Raw genomic sequence first — 15,765 nt, 5'->3', positions numbered from 1 at the left:
CACATCGGACAAAAATATCTGCATTTTCACCCAAACGCGAGCAATTACTAAGGAAACGGGCCTCTCGCTCCTTGCATTTTCCTTCTGGTCCATTTGAAAACGGATCCATCAGCGGGTACCAGGCGTTTAAGGGAGAATTTCTTAAAGGGCATGTGGGACGGCAACAAAAGGCTGCCATTCACAGGAGAAGTCAAAGGCACTAAATGGGGACATCAAAAGGAATTCGGATCCAATCGAAAAATAAAAGAATCTGATTTCTTTTCTTATCTGAAACACGCAGATGAAAAGCCCCTAAAGCAAACAGCCAAAGAAAGCGATGTTTTTAAAAACAGCAAGAAAGGGGGAGAAAGGGGGGGAAAAAATAAAGAAACAATCTCATGAATGCGTTTCTTCGGACTTTAAATGAGATGAATGACAACATAATATCAACAGCTTCTACACGACAAACCTCATTAGACTAATGTCTTTCACTGCCTCAGTTTTACGCCTCAAACTATTCCGGGACAGAGCAATGACTATTGCTAGCAGCAGAATAATCCGGAACGACCCTTTCTCTAGGTGAAGAGCCGGAGGGAGCGGCAGGCAGCGCTCCAGGGCTGCGGGTGGAGGTTGCGCCGCGGGGCTCCGAGCGGCGGGCAGGGGCACGGGTGTGGTGTGTGTGCGCCGCCTGTCACCCACGGCATCTCCCGCTGCTCTCCTTACTTTTAAACAACTACTTGTGGTTATTGTTTTTAATTGTGTAGAGGAGTGGACATCGTTGCTAGAAGATGCACCTGCTCGAAATGTAAACACGCGACGGAAAAGAGAGATTTAACTGTGATCGAAGGAAATACTAATGGAAGGAGAAAGATCGGTTGTTGGAAGAGGATTCTGGGTCTCGTCCTAGTTGTTTTCCCTCGGTTTGCCCGGGGAAAACGGGTGGCTTTCCCCGCTCCTGGCCTCATGTCTCCCGCTACTAAAAGCCGTGCTGGAAATTTGTTGAGGTGCTTTCGGGTCGCCCAGCTCTGGCTATCCTGAGCAGAACCCGCCCCGCCTCCCGCGGCTGGCAAGGAGAGACCGGGCTCAGGGGCCGGGGAGTCCCGGACCAGGGGCCGGGGCTCTTCAGGAGGGGGTTCCTGGGGCAGCTGAGGGGGGAAAGGCCGAGCAGTGGCCGATGAAAACTTTCCGTGGAGGGAGAACCCCTCCCCCGTGCTCCTTGCCCGGAGAAAGCCCTTCCTGACAGGGGAGGGAAGGGGCAGGCTACAGGGCAGGGGCTTCCCTTTGGTCTCAGTGTGTGTTCTGTAAAGTTGTGACAGATTATTAGTAAAGGGAGGGGTTACACAGTTTGATGAAGATATAACACACTCTGGACTATCCATCCTCCGGGCCCATTCATCAGCAGCAGAGGCACGGAGATGGGGGGAGAGAAGCTCTGTTCCTCTCCCCCACGGCAATTCATCACTGCGGCTGAATCGGGGAGCCTTGTCCTTCAGCGACCCGCTCCCTGGCCGCCCCCCTGGGATACCTGCTCGGTCAGCTCCGTCACAAACCAGCCCCTCCGAGGGGCCGGGGCTGCTCCGGCTCTCTCCGCGGCCGGGGCGGGACTGCCGTCACGGTGGCCGCAGGACCGGCGCCTCTGGGTCGCGGAGCGCGGACACGCACCGGGGTCCCGGCTCCCTCTCACCCCGCCAAGGGGGAGATCGCCCTGCTGCAGGATAGAAGAAAGCTGAAAGCTGCGTACAGGAGTCGCGAGAGACGGAAAGGGACAGACGAATAAACGTATAGGATAGATAGATACAAACGGGGCGAGGATGATCCTATGGCAGTCTTTTGTCTGGGAGTGAGTGATCCTCATTGTCTGTCGACGTGAAGAAGGAGGGAAATTAATTGCAACCAATTAATAATTAATCCCGTTTAAACAGCTTTATTATCACCCACGAACGACAGGGAATTGGTCTGATAACCCCCCGAAGACCGAATGTCAAGTTTAACCAAATAGTTATTGCTTTATCAAACAGAGTCTGCAAATAAATTAATCAAAAGCAAATATGTTCTTTGTGTGGCTCGTTTGCCGGTAATGGATGGATATGAAGATTTGCCGATATTATTGTCTGTCATTCAATCTAACAAAGTGAACATTTATTGCATATATATTAAAAATTATCCCTTAATCGAGTGGAGCTGGGGTTGCAGTTATTGGAGTCTTCCCAGAGGTGAAGTCCCCTTGGATAGGAGAAGGGAGGGCTGCTCTTAGCCTCCCGTGCGATTCCCTTCGGAACAAGTTTCAAAATTGCTTTAATCCACCGCTAAATTGAGCTGTTTTACTAACTATCCACGATATCGTAAACAGTTTGAGGAGCTAATGGACGAGATGTTATAAAAATAGTGGACGCAAAGCACAGAAGAGGCGATATATTCACCCTGGAGTGGTGGCCGGAGACCCAGCCACGGCAGACAAGCCCTCTTTGTCTCCCCCTTGCTTACATCATTTTCTAATTAGGCATAAAATTGTCTTCATACACTGGTATCGCTGGCTTCATAAACATAACCATTATGGTTCATAAAGACCCCATTGTGGGGAGCCCCTCTCAAAATAGAAAAGGATCTGGAGAGGCCCAAAGAAAAAAACATCCCCATTGTTTTCTCTTTTGAGAAGACGGATGGGCAATGTCACGCAGAAGATTACTTTAGACTATTAAATTGTCAGAAAGGAAGAATTTCCCTATTAATAAAGGGAGTATAGGGTAGTGATGCAGCTGGATGCTGGATGGCCGGCGAGGCGCGGTACCCGGTGCGGGATGCGCAGGGATGGCGGGACGCCGCACGGGAAGGGCACGGCACGGTCCATGGGAGCCGTGGCATTCCTCCCGTGGCATTTCCGGGAGCGGGCCCGGCCGTGGCTTGGTGCCACGCACCCGCGGACCAGCGGGCAGCCCCGGCCTCGGCGCCGGGATAACTGGATGGAGATGGATGGAGCCGCCTATCGCCCCCGACGCGGTGTCAGCCCCCGGACAATTACTGTCTCCAGAGGGATGGACAGACTGACTGACACTGACCTCTGCCCACGAGCCCACTGGCGGCCCCGAGGAGCTTATGTGCAATTTGCTGGATTTCGTTTACAATAACCCGACTTGACATAAATAACTCTCCATGCTGTGTCTACGCCCGCCTGACCTCCTGAACTAGCGCGGAAACACTGCCGTATTGATCAGGGGCGCGGGGGTTTTTTGCCCTTTTTTTTTTTTTTTTTTTTTTTCTTTTTCCTTTTCTGTTTGGTCCGTGAAAACCCGCTCACTCCGTCCCGCGGTCCGTGCGCTCCCCCGAGCCGGCCGGGCCGGTCCCCGCGCGGGGGCGGCAGCGGGGCCCGGCCGGTTCCCCGCGCAGTGCTGAACCGAGCCGTGGTGCTGTTCCCTCGGACCCTACTTTAACTTGAGGATGCTTTCCTAACAAAACACGCAGGAGTTAAATTCCATGCCGCAACAGCTATTGGCGAGCCGTTACTCCCGGTGAGGACAGACAGGGAAGCCCCGGCAGAGAGGGTATGGGCTGCCCGAAAACCTCCGGTCCTTTCCTCTCTCCATCTTCCCCGCATCGCTCAGAGACAGACTTTTGTTTCGTCCCCTGTTGGAAGCTCTGCAGGGCGTGCAGAAATGGACGGAGGAAAAAGAAATGAAAAGGAACGAAAGTAAAGGCAGAGAGAGGGATTCTGCGGCAGAAGCCTTACAGAGTGAGGCTGGTGTTATCCATTTAGTGTGACATATGGAAATCTCCCGGTGGGGCCACAATTAAAGGAGCCGGCCCTGCGTCCTTTATTCCCCGCTAACTTTTGTGTTAAATGTTAACAACCTGGCGCTATCCATTCTGGCTCTATTACCAAGTGAATGTTGACTCCAAGGCTGCCTTCCTTTCTGCCTATTCTGGGGCTGCCTCCCATGCAGATTTATGTATTTTTGATATTAAATTCTTTCTAACATTACGCCTGCTCTCTTGTTGACTTTCATTGACCCTTGCCCTTGTCCCCATACTTTTCCATATTTAATACATGAACATTTCTGCCAGTGCCCTCCCCTCTTTGTTTCCTCCCGGTTGACTGCTGTCCCCAGTGGCATGTGCTGTTTGCTCTGTTGTTGAACTTGGTAGGGTCACATAGTCTTGTGCTGTGATATCTTCTGCATTTCCAACCCTGCCATTCTGGGGAGGTGCCTTGTGGAACAAGCCTTTTTTCCCCTAGCTACCGGCTTCCTAATGACTTAAGCAAACACCTTCGCTAATAATCCCTCAGGCTCCCTACTCCCCTCGGGGTTTTGTTTAGCTGAACTCCTAGTGCTCTGCCTGTCCCACTGGTAGCTTGGCCTCTCTGACCTGAGACATCGCAGCTCTTCTCCTTGGAGCGGGCTGCCTTGTCCAGCTCCGGCTGGGCCAAAGGCCAGGATCATGGGAGCATTGGATGCCACCAGCTGCTTGAGGTGACACCGAATTACAAAGAAGAACCGCCAAAGGAAACTTCGGCTCACACAGGCAAATGAATGTGTTCATTTATCTCCTCTGACTCCGCGGTTCGCGGCGTGCCTCGGCCCTACGGCTTGGCTGGGGGAGCGGCTAAACATCCTTCCCAAGAAAGATTGTCTTACTTCTCCTAGGCCGGTCTGTTCAGTATCATTATGTGACCGGTTTTCAGAATTGAAGTTGCCTGGTGTTTTGATTCTTCCCTGCCTGTGCATTTGTGCCCTGGAGGTCCCTTCAAAATGGATGCTAATTGTTGGGGCTGCACACTGCTGCCTGCTAAAATGCCCCAGAGCTCCCAGGCCCTGCTCCTCAATGGCTTAATTGACAAGGACTTGTCTGTATTTAGGAGCAGCTGGTCCAAAGCATTGGCACATCAGTGCAATCTTAACACAGCATCCCTAGCCTGGAGGAGTATGAGGGTAAACGTGGTTAAAATGAAGGAAGATTTATAGTCGACCCCCTTGGGTAATGCGACAGAAGACAGCTACCAAGATTTTCCCTAGTAGGGGTTTCATTCATCAGCTTCCCAGTCTTGGTAACATGTCTAGGAGCCACGTTCCAGCTATTATTAATAATAGGAGGTGGCCATTTAGCACAATTAGGCAGGTGACAGTATTCCACAATAATGAGTAGCCCCAAACGAGACGGGGAGCCGCTAACAAACAGATCCGCGGCCGAGCAGCGCCGGGGCTCGCCCCATAGCCGTGTCCCGAGTGGATCTGGGCTGCTCCAGGGGGCAGCGAGAGCTCACCTACCTGCGAGGGGCACAGCTCGCAGCTCCATGTGTTGCCAGTTAAATCCTGTCAGGCAGCAGTTTACCCACCTTCTACGAGGAAGGCTGGGAAAGAGAATCTCCTGCAGAACTGCTCCCTCTAAACCCCGAGTCAAACCCTCTGAAGTCACGCACCGGGTTTAAAAATCATCTTCGAGCACGTCTCCGAATTTTAAATTAAAGCTCTCTTTGATTTTGGATGCACAGATGAAATATATATTTTTTTTTCTCCTCTCTCTTTAAACGTTTCTCGTGAGCTTTCTGTTTATAGGATTTAAACTTACATGATTTCTAAATGGGAACGGCTGGGTTTATTTTCTGCACAAGGTTATTCAGCGTTTTACAAAGAAGGTTTATGGAGTGGCTTAAAAATAAGGGGTTTTTTGTTGTTGTTGTTTTGCAATGTGTGGGAAATACTTTTATGTTCACACAGTTCACCCCGTGAATAGGGATAATAGGTTCGGGATCCTCATTGAAATTTGAAGTTTTTAAACATAAATTCCCTAACTTTTGCTCGTTTTCTCAACTTTTTTCGCAGGAACAATGCCAACATTGAAGCCCTCGGTTGGAGTCTGCACAGTTGGAGATCTTTGGTGCCATTTTAGACATCTTTGGATTTCATCAATCAAACTGACTGCAATTTTCCATAAAATCCCTGAATTTGGGTCAGAAAGTGGGCAAAGCAGATAAAGATCGTTCGAGCTGTCTTATAAGATGATAAATAGATATCCTTTCAGTCCAACAATGCAAGAAGTGCAGTTTTGTAATTCACTTCCATTGGTTTTGAATGCAGTGAGTCGAAACAATTTATACATGTTTTCCCATGGTTAGAAGATGTCTTTACATACTTGTCAATAGTAGCTTGACCTTTTTCCCCACTGAGCTACGAAGAGGTGCTTTTCCCCCCTCCTTTTTCCAGAATACAGAACAGAGTAGTTTGAGGTTGGCTTTTTTTTTCCCTCCCACTTCCTCCCTCTATTTCTTTTAGAGACTAAATCAATAAGATATTTCATCTTATCCTGAGGTTTAAGCAGATGGTAGATGGTTCACTGCAGTTCACCATGCTGCAGAGGAAGTATTTTGCTCTGTGCTGCCGTGAGTGAGTGACCCAAGTGAGGTTTTAGCCAGACCTGTTGGATGTCCTCAGTGTGTTCTTGAACTTTCACTTAACGGGTGAGAAGCCCCAAAAATCTCGGGCGGAAACCTCGCGGGGTTCTGCCAAACTGCCGCAGCAGGTAGAGCCTTGCTGTGTGGCCGAGGGGAGGGTTTCTGCCTCCTGGCTTTCTGTCCGCTCTCGAACTGTCACGAGAGGAATGTCTTGTGGGGTGAAGTCCAGCCCATTAGCTGATACACTCATCCCACGGGGTTGGAACGGGCACCTCATGTCGTGTGGGAGGCCCGCGAAGGTGTGGAAACACAACACCTCTCATATCAACAGCATAGGGCATCGGTCTGGACGTGTTTCAGAGAGGGAGGTGGGAGCATTGACCTGGGTCTGCAGCATAGGGAAACTGAGGCACGAAGCCGCTTTGCCAGGGCTGGGAGCAGGGGTGGTTCGGCACTTGCCGATCCCTACTGATTGCTACGAGGCAAACTGGAGGACTCTTCTGGAAAGAGGGCAGGGGAGAAGAATTCATATTTCGAAGACTTGAACTCCTCCACTGGATCAGGGAGACTTGGCCCGGAGGGGAAGCCCACCAGGTCCCTAGGCTCTGCCGGGGCCCAGCCTGCCCTGTCCACGGGACAGCCTGCCGCTAGCTGGCCTCCCTCCCGGGCAGAGGAAAGCGATGGAAGGACTAGGACCGGAGATAAGGCTTCTGCTTTTCCTCCCCTTGCCTTGAACACGACAGCCCTGCTAAGTGCTGAACACTACCCGCTAATGGATAATGACCTGCGGTGCGCAGCTGCCTCCTGCTCTTCAGATAAAGGCTGCTTTTACTATTAATTGCATTTGTAACATGAGCACAGTAGGTTCGCAACCAAAACGATCCAGCAACGGCAGCATTCACGTTGCGACGGGCACAGCCGCCTTCACGGAGCATCCGGACCCTTCTGCAGAGCGCAGACGGAGTCCGCGGCCTCTCTATGTCCCTTGGGGGGAAAGCAGTCGTGGGGGAGGAGGTGGTCCCGTTGCCCAAGCGCATTTCCGCCTCTGCGAAGGAGCACGTGGAAAGGAGGCAGGAAAGGGTTAAAGCACCTCGTGGCCGCTGGTGTCTTCCCACGGTCCGTGGGTGAGAAACACAGCCACTCACACCATGCAGATTTCGGGGCTGCAGGAATTCCTCTCCCTGAGACGTATCTCGGGTGAAATTCCACCTGAACGAGATAAATCTTTTTTGCTGTTGTTTTTTTCCCTTTACTCAGGCAAAGACATATTTGTTTCTCTGCCCTCCTTCCAGCTCTTCTTGAGGGCCGGCGGAGAGAGCTGGAGCCTCATCCGCCGCGGGAGCGCCGGGGCTGGGCCGGGCCGTGTGCGAGGCCAGGGTGGGCCGGGAGCTGTGCGGGCACGGCCGCGGGCCCCAGGCAGCCTCCCGCACGTGCAAAGTGGCTGCGAAGTTTTTGGGACGTCTCAGGACTTGGCCTGCTTTAAAAATGACTCCATGTGTTTATAACTCCGCAGCAGGGGCTTAGCAAGTGACACGCGGCAGTAGCTACACAAGATTTTGGGGGCAAGCTGCTCACATTCAAGTTGCAGTTGTTAAGTAGCGAGATAAAATAAGTAATTTGCTCCTTAGGAAGCCTTTCACTCCCAGCGAAACGTCAAAAGCCACGCTACAAACAGATAATCGGATTTGCTGTATCCGTAAGCGAAGTTCCGAGGGACCGAGGTGCCGCAGCCCGGCCCCGCTCCCTGCCGCGGGCGCGCAGAGCCTGGGCCGGGGCCTGAGGCGTCCCCGGCGCAGCGGGCCTCCCTCTCCGCGGACTCTGCTTTCTCGTGGTTTTGGCGTGATGGTTTGGTTTGGTTATTTTTTCTTGATTTTGTATTTTTTTTCTTCGTTCTTTAAATGTTTCCCCTTCTTCAGTCTATCAGAAAAATATTTAAGGACGCTCTTGAAGCTAAAACGGGCCCTAGAAATACCTGCTTTGGCTCTTTCCTCTGTCAGTGACTATCTCTTCCGCTGCTGCCACTGGGTGCCTCGCGAGCAGGAAGGGAAGGGGTTGCCAGAACTTCTCCGAGGGGAGACCTCGGATGTTTTCACACGGCGAGCGCGGCTCACGCACCTGCTGAGCGGGGCGGGGGCGGGCGGGCATTGGTGGAGCTGGCTCGTTTGGCTCCGAAGGGAAATCAATAATCTTTCGAATCTCATTCCCAGGCACTGGCTCCAGCCGGTTAACGATTCAGCCGGAGACCCTCTTAGCAGTAGATGACCTACCCAGGATTATAAATATACAGCTGCATATTTTTCTGTCGACCTGGTTTGTAGCGGTGGAAAAAATTCCCCTGTTTCGCTGCTGTTCAGCTGCCCTCCCTCCTGCCTATCTGAGGGGGAGAATGCCTCTTTCCTTGCCTTTTTTCCCTGGTGGGGAAAAAGGGGCTGAGCAGACACTCAGCTGGGGCAGGTCGCTGGACGACCGACGGGGGCCCGGGATGGAACAGAGCTTTGTCGCGGTGTCCCTGCGCTGGTCGGCGGGACGGATGGTGCGCACCCCGCAGAGCCGGAGCAGCCCTGGGGCGCACCGCGCTGCGCGGCGCGGGGCCGGCCGGCCGGGGAAGCGCGGCGGAGCCGGGGACTGGGGGTTGCAGGCAGGAGCCCTCGGCCAGGGCAGGCGGTGCCACTCACGCCGGCGGGGGGCTCGCAGCTCGCTGCAGCCTCGCTCCCCAGTCTCTCAAAGCCCCTTTCAGCCGCTCCGCGGGCTCCTCACCGGAGGAGGTTGAAGCTACATAAAAGCGCATTATGAAAATTATAATATCGGGCCCAGAGCATGTCCGTGGAGGCAGCTCGGCAGCTTTCAGGCATTGAGCCTCTGTTCAGCTGGACTGAGCTGTAAAATATCCATTTGAATTCGGTGCCTGAATGGAGCAGCAGCAAAAACAACAAGGACTGGGGCAACAGAGCTCCCTTTATCCCCCCCTGTGACTTCCCCCTTCTTGGCCATTCCTTTCCTGTTGCACCTTTCTTGCTTATGGGCAAATTCAACGCTTTTTTCCCCCCTCGTCTTTCTTTTCCATGAGCGGGAAGGGGGGAAGGCGTGGTGGGGGGACTTGTGCGGGAAAGACGCCTTTCCCTGCCTCCCTCTCCGCAGCATGCTCCCGGAGCCGGTGGCTCGTCTGGTTGCAGCGCCGGAGGGGGAAGAGGGGGGAGAAGTACCAGGCACGCCCTGCCAGGCAGAGTCGAGCTCCCCGCGGCACTCAGCTTCACACGGTGTAAAGAAGCCTCTTTCTCCACCCCAGAGAGAGGCCCACTCTATCTGCCTTGGCTTAACACAGCCTCACATCCTGCGACCGTGCCGCTGTTGAGACTGATGCGAAAGAGTCTTTGGCTCCATAAACCCCAAGGAGCCGGGGATGAGGAGCCACGGGGGGAGAGGGGGACGGTTTTGGCAGTTATGATCTATGGAGGCAGATGAGCCGACCTGCTATTCAAAATACTGCCCATTGTGTTGGTAATGGTCCGTTTATGACTGGAATAACCCCTTTAATATTAATAGAGCCTTTTAAGGCGGCGGTTTCCTGGGTGCTGGGCAGGAGGGCGAGCAGCGCAGGTGTTGGGGCAACCTGTGCAGGCGGTGGCCCGGCCGCGGCTCCCGGCGCAGGCAGCGAGCAGGTGCTGGCGGGACGCGCACCCTCTGCACCCGGGCGAACAAAGGCTCGGCTCGCCCGGGGTCTGCGAGCATGAAGAATTGTTTAATTTCAGGGGAAAGTGAAAAGCTCTGCTTCTGCCGGGACGTGACATTTCCTGTGGTGAAGCCTGCATTGGCTGCTAATAGAGATCTAATTGATGGGTGAAGTCCCATTTCCGCGCTTTCTCCTTTATTGCTCCATCCAGTCTGTTGCAAAATATAACCTTAATCTGATTTAGCAATTCCTCCAGGATTCGGTGTAAGCTTACAGCACAGGAAAAATCGTTATTAAAAAAGTTAAAATACAGACTTGGATTCGGTGCGTTGGCTTTTATATATATATATATATATATATATATATAATTATTATTATTATTATTATTATTATTTTGTTTGGTTAGTTTTTTCTTTTTTATCTTTTTTTTTTTTTTTAAACCAAATCCCACCCAGACTCTTGGCAATATGACACGACCCTTTTCGGTAATCACTCCGGGTTTTATGACTATTAATATCAGAAGGGATCGGCGATAATGCAGATGTCCCTCTTTGTTTTAAATGCAGATGTCAGCATTTCGCAGCCTGGTTTCCGAGCGCTGCACCAGGCGCGGACTGAAGCTCAGCCCCGACGAAACGGCGCATCCCGGCCGGCGGCGCATCACCACCCGGGGAGCGGGAACAAGAGGGGCGAGGCATCGACAAGTTTGGCTATTGACGTCGTCAGAATAAAAATATAAGGATAAATAACAATCAGCACCGTTTTGCTGGCGCTCATTTCTCTTTCTCTCCCAGGGGACAAAATAATTCGTTTAATTTGAAAAGGCTGGCACGGGACCCAGCGTCAGCCGGCCCATTCTCTCCCTGCCTGCAGGGATGTGCACGGGGCTGCTCTCCTCCCGTGACTGCAGACGAGCAGAGGGGCCAGGGCGGAGCGCATCGCCCCGGCCGTTCCACCTGCGGGCAGTGTAATGGTCCCCGGGGGCTGCCGGGTGCCCCCGGGCCATCAGCCCGAGTGGAGCGTGAAGGGGCTCTACAAGCCTCCGTCAGGAAGGGACGCCCGGCCCGGCTCACATGCGAAAGCAATGGACAGGGCAGAGATACTCCTTTTAACGGATTCTTTGCCTTTTTGACTTTTTCTTCGAGTTGGGTTTTTTTTTTTTTTTTTGGTGTGGTTTTTTTTTTTTTTCGTCCACGCTATCTGAGATAGAGAGGAGTGTACAGGCATTCTGGACCTATACAAACTCTCTTCAGTCCCCCTCGATAGGTTTAATGAGGCGGAACACGATGAAGGGGATTTGAACCGGTCTAAATGATTGATGAAGCCTGGGGCAAGGCTGAGCTTTTTCCGGATAAAGCCCCATACATCCCGTTATAATGGCTGGATAGTGGCAGGGCCGGGCTCCTTCAAAAGCCGTGGCCCAAGCGCATTGAGAGGAAACAGGGAGGGAAGGTGCTCTGTTGTTACCTAATCAGCCAATGCACTGAGCCACCAGCCGCCTGAGGCAGGAGTGCGCTGCCGGGGAGGTGAGGCGGGTGAAAGGGGCATTCCTGACACACTCACACACACACCCCACACGCCAAAGGGGCATTACACACGCACAATACACGCGAAAGGGGAATTCCACACACACAGTCCCCCATAAACACACATGGGCAAAAGGGACATTCCTGGCACACACACACGCGTGAAAGGAGCATTTCCTGTGTGTGCACACACACATAGACACACACACACACACACACACACACACATACAGAGACACAGACACACACAGAGACACACACAGACACACACACACAGAGACACAGACACATACAGAGAGACACAGACACACACAGACACACAGACACACAGACACACACACAGAGACACAGACACACACAGAGACACACACAGACACACACACACACAGACACAGACACACACAGACACACAGACACACACACACACACACACACATACAGAGACACAGAGACACACACACAGAGACACAGACACACACAGAGACACACATACACACACACACACGCACACACACAGATACACACACACACGCACACACACAGGCATGCACACACCCTCACAGCCCCACGGAGCCCTGCTAACCCCAGCTCACACTGTTGCCTGCCCGAGCAGCCTGGGACATGGCCTGGTTCAGCCCACAGGTTGAAGGTTATGGGCCCACGTGTCAGGGGATAGGGATCTGCCCTTTAAAGCAGAGTAATCTACGTGTCCCAGACCAGGGCTTTGGTGATTGAGATGGCACCGGTTGCAACAAATTCCCTCTCTGGTGTGATGGCACACATGTTAACACCTGCAACGTGTCCCTTACACCCCCAACACACACATATGTGAGTAGAAGAAAAGTGAGCAACAGCTGTGGATGCTGCAATAGTAATTAGAAGTAGATTAAATAAAGGATGCTAAAATGTCTGTTGTCTTCCAAGTCCCAAATGGAAGGGTGGAAGAGGGCCTGCAGATTTGATGTCATATTCCATGGAGTTTTGAGGTCCCCAAGGCTTCTCAGCTGAGCTGACCCCTTTTTTTTTTGTCAGGAAGAAATATAAGCTGAGCCCTGTTCCCAGAGAAGGTGAACATTGCGGTGGTTATCCACTGTGGCCTTAGTAGGATGGTAATGGTTGTGGTGGAAAGCCATTCTGGCAGACAGGGCAAAAAACTGGGTCCTGTATCCTGACAAGCAAGGAGAGTGTGACAAGTGCCCTGTTATGGTGGGATTCTTAGATTTGTGTATAAACCCTCCTCAGGTTTATTTTTTTTTTTTTGATGGCTCCTTTGAGGTAAACTAAAACTAGTGCCATGTAAATACTAGATGGAAAAGCTCTGGTTTTATAAAGACTGATATGCAAACATATCCTATTGATAATAATTGTCTACATGGAAGAGACTCATTGAGGTTCCACAAAAGTAATCAATTCACAGATTAAACTGTGCAAAACAGTACTTTGAGTATATGTATACAATAACACATATTCTGTAAGACCAACTCTTGTGTAAATTAGCGGTGGAAAAAATCCTATGTAAAAATGTATCCTTTTAAGGAGTGATCTTCTAAACATTGTCTGTGCCTTTCACGTTAACAAGCAAATGTGGTTTGATTGCAAGAACAAGAATATTTTGAAAGTGATGAATAAAAAAATCCTGTACACTATCTTATATTTCTCAATAATAGCAAAGTTCTAGAACCAGTATTCCCCTTTAATAGTGGTTGAAAATATATAATGAAAAAGATGGTTTTAATTATTTGTAGAGAGGCAGAATTCAATACAGAAATGAGAACAGGTTGTAAGGGGAAAAGGATCACTATTCATTATTTCACTTCATCTCTTACCACTTTGGCTTTGATCACTCACCGTTGGGACCAACACCTCAATCCCGAATCAGATAAAACTCTTACTGTAGTAGCAAAGGGAAAATCTTGTTCACTTTATGAAGTCCTGCTGATTTCTGAGGAGATATTTATACCCTGCAGAATGAGCACATTTAAAAGAGAGACAAAGTAGGAACCCTTACAGATGTGAATTGAATTCTTCTCACCAACTGCAATGGGTTGGGAGTGCTCACACCAGTAGTGAGCAGCAAAGGTAAAGAACAAAAAAACCAAAACATTTGGAGATAAAACTTCACTAAGTTTTTGCCTTTCCTCACTGCTGGGAAGTTAAGGACAAATAAGACAACAACTTTATGAATAAATCTGTATGAAGGGTGAGTCATGATTATTATTGTCTTGAAAAGGCAATAGTGCTTTGGGAAAAAATAAAAAAGGACAAAAGAAATCAGTGAGTTAAATGAAATTATTCAATTTGTTTCTGAAAACCAAAGACATTTGGAACAATGGAAAGAGAAACTGCTGGTTGTTTCTTCCTAGATACAAACTCTATTACATCTGTCAATTTCCTTTTATCTTTAAATTACCTTGATTTTATTATTAACAAGAACATTATAGCATATTCTATCCTACTCTACATCCAATGAATGATCAGGGCATGAAAAAAAAACTAGTTATTTGGTGTCTTCCTTGAGATCACAATGCATGCCAAGTTTCACAGTTTGGCAAAATTGTCAAGGGGAGAATTATTTATCTACTTTTTTCTGAAGGAAAAAAAGTGCCATGAGATAACAAACAGTGCATGGTTTGATTCAGAAACCAGAACTCAGTAGAATTAAATGAAGATCAGAATCCAAGTCTGATGGTTGCTACTCTGATTCCCTGCCACCAGCCAATCCCTGTCTCCCCTCTCTCTAGTTTAGTGTAATACTAAACTGTCTCTTCCCTCCTGGCAAGGAATACCAACATCTGGCTCCTGTAGAAGGAATACCCAAATGTCCCACCCTGCTCTGTGACACCTCTCCTTTCCTGGTGTCACCACAAAAATTGCTGCACGGGCATTCTAGCACTAGAGAATGGGTCAGTTAGTTTAATAGTAATGGAGTTACTCTCCTATCAGCTTTAACTCCCAATCCTTCATGGAATCCATGGTTTGGGTAAATTCATCACCTCACATATGGTATCTTTGTCCTGAGCACTTTTTGTGTCTCCCAAATATGCAAAGTGGAAGAGAAAGAGGTTGTGAAAGCCCAGAAAGTTGATGGCAGTGACCAGCCAGGGGGGTTTCTGCCAGTACAACATCCATGGGACCACAACAGAGGCACTAGATAATGCAAAGGCCTGGAGACTGACAGATCCCATTACTTTGTGAGGTGTTCAGAAAAGGTTCAAAAGTCTGTCTTTTTCCTGATTCGGTAATTTGATGACAATTCTTCATAAAACTCCACAGTGATATGATGTCTTTTTCAGCTTATGTCAACAGACACTGCTTTATATGACAGAGTTATCTGTGTATGTGCACAGCCAGAATACTCCTGTGATGAAGTGCAGGGTCAAGGGATAAATTGCATTTAGACTGTACTTGCCTGTTTTACCAGTACTGTAAACAGGTGTTAGTTTAGAAAAGTCAGAAGAAAGCTTCTACTTTCCTCCAAACAGAATTTCCTCCACCAGAATTCAACAGACCAGAGGCTTACACAGATAAATCCTGTGAGAGACATGTTTAATAACCAGCATTTCAGGACTTAGGTAAAAATGGCTTCCCCGAGAAAGGCAACCATGTGCCTAGCTTTTCCATATGGAAAGAGAAAAGACAATCCTCTTTTCTTAGTAGATGCTTATGCTCATGAGCTTTCTAGAAAGTGACCATCTCTTATGGGCTTGCAGCTAGATTTCTTGTTCTGATGGATGTATTTGAAAGGTCTTGTTTGGGTGGATTCCCTGCTTCACACAGTCTGAATTCAAAACTGTATTTTTCTTCAGCAGAAAAAAAATTGAACCCTTGCCCATTTTACAAGATTGCAAGGAACATATTGTCTGATGTCTTGCTGTCATTTGATTTTAGACCGTCCTCTGGGTTCCCATGTTAGGGCACTTGCTTGGGCAAGCACATGTAGTAACATACAGCCCAGAGAGTAGGATTGCAGAACTCTTATTTACTCAGGAACTTAGACAAAAAAAATATCTGAGGTCTCCTGAATAATTCTCCTGATAAATGTATGCAACATTTACTTCAAATGCTTAAATTTTGGGGGGTTTTGCTTTTTAACAGGGAAATATATTGGCTTTCCTGTTTTCAGGTAAAATGGTCATCAGAGATTGAAAAATACAAAATATTTACAGCTATATTCAAAAGTAGACAAAAATTTCTGCTGGCATTTT

The 15,765-nt window shown here is 49.5% G+C and overlaps 1 long non-coding RNA gene across 2 annotated transcripts in view; it reads left to right on the top strand.

Annotated features, from left to right (window-relative positions):
• Positions 1–10,786, top strand: part of LOC146767563 (uncharacterized) — a 13,162-nt gene extending 2,376 nt beyond the window's left edge. Inside the window, exons 2-3 of one of the 2 annotated variants that reach the window (XR_014954766.1) lie at positions 5,796–6,049; positions 10,601–10,786. This is a non-coding gene — a long non-coding RNA (uncharacterized LOC146767563). Of the gene's footprint in view, positions 1–5,795 lie in introns of both variants that reach the window. The other variant, XR_014954765.1, reaches the window with a different exon arrangement.
• Positions 10,787–15,765: the final 4,979 nt, after the last annotated feature.

Source organism: Lonchura striata, chromosome 4, assembly GCF_050655825.1.
Source record: "Lonchura striata isolate lonStrDom1 chromosome 4, ASM5065582v1, whole genome shotgun sequence".
Taxonomy (NCBI): Eukaryota; Metazoa; Chordata; class Aves; order Passeriformes; family Estrildidae; genus Lonchura; species Lonchura striata.
Note: the sequence above shows the minus strand (reverse complement) of the source record. Positions and strands in the feature narration are given on the sequence as shown.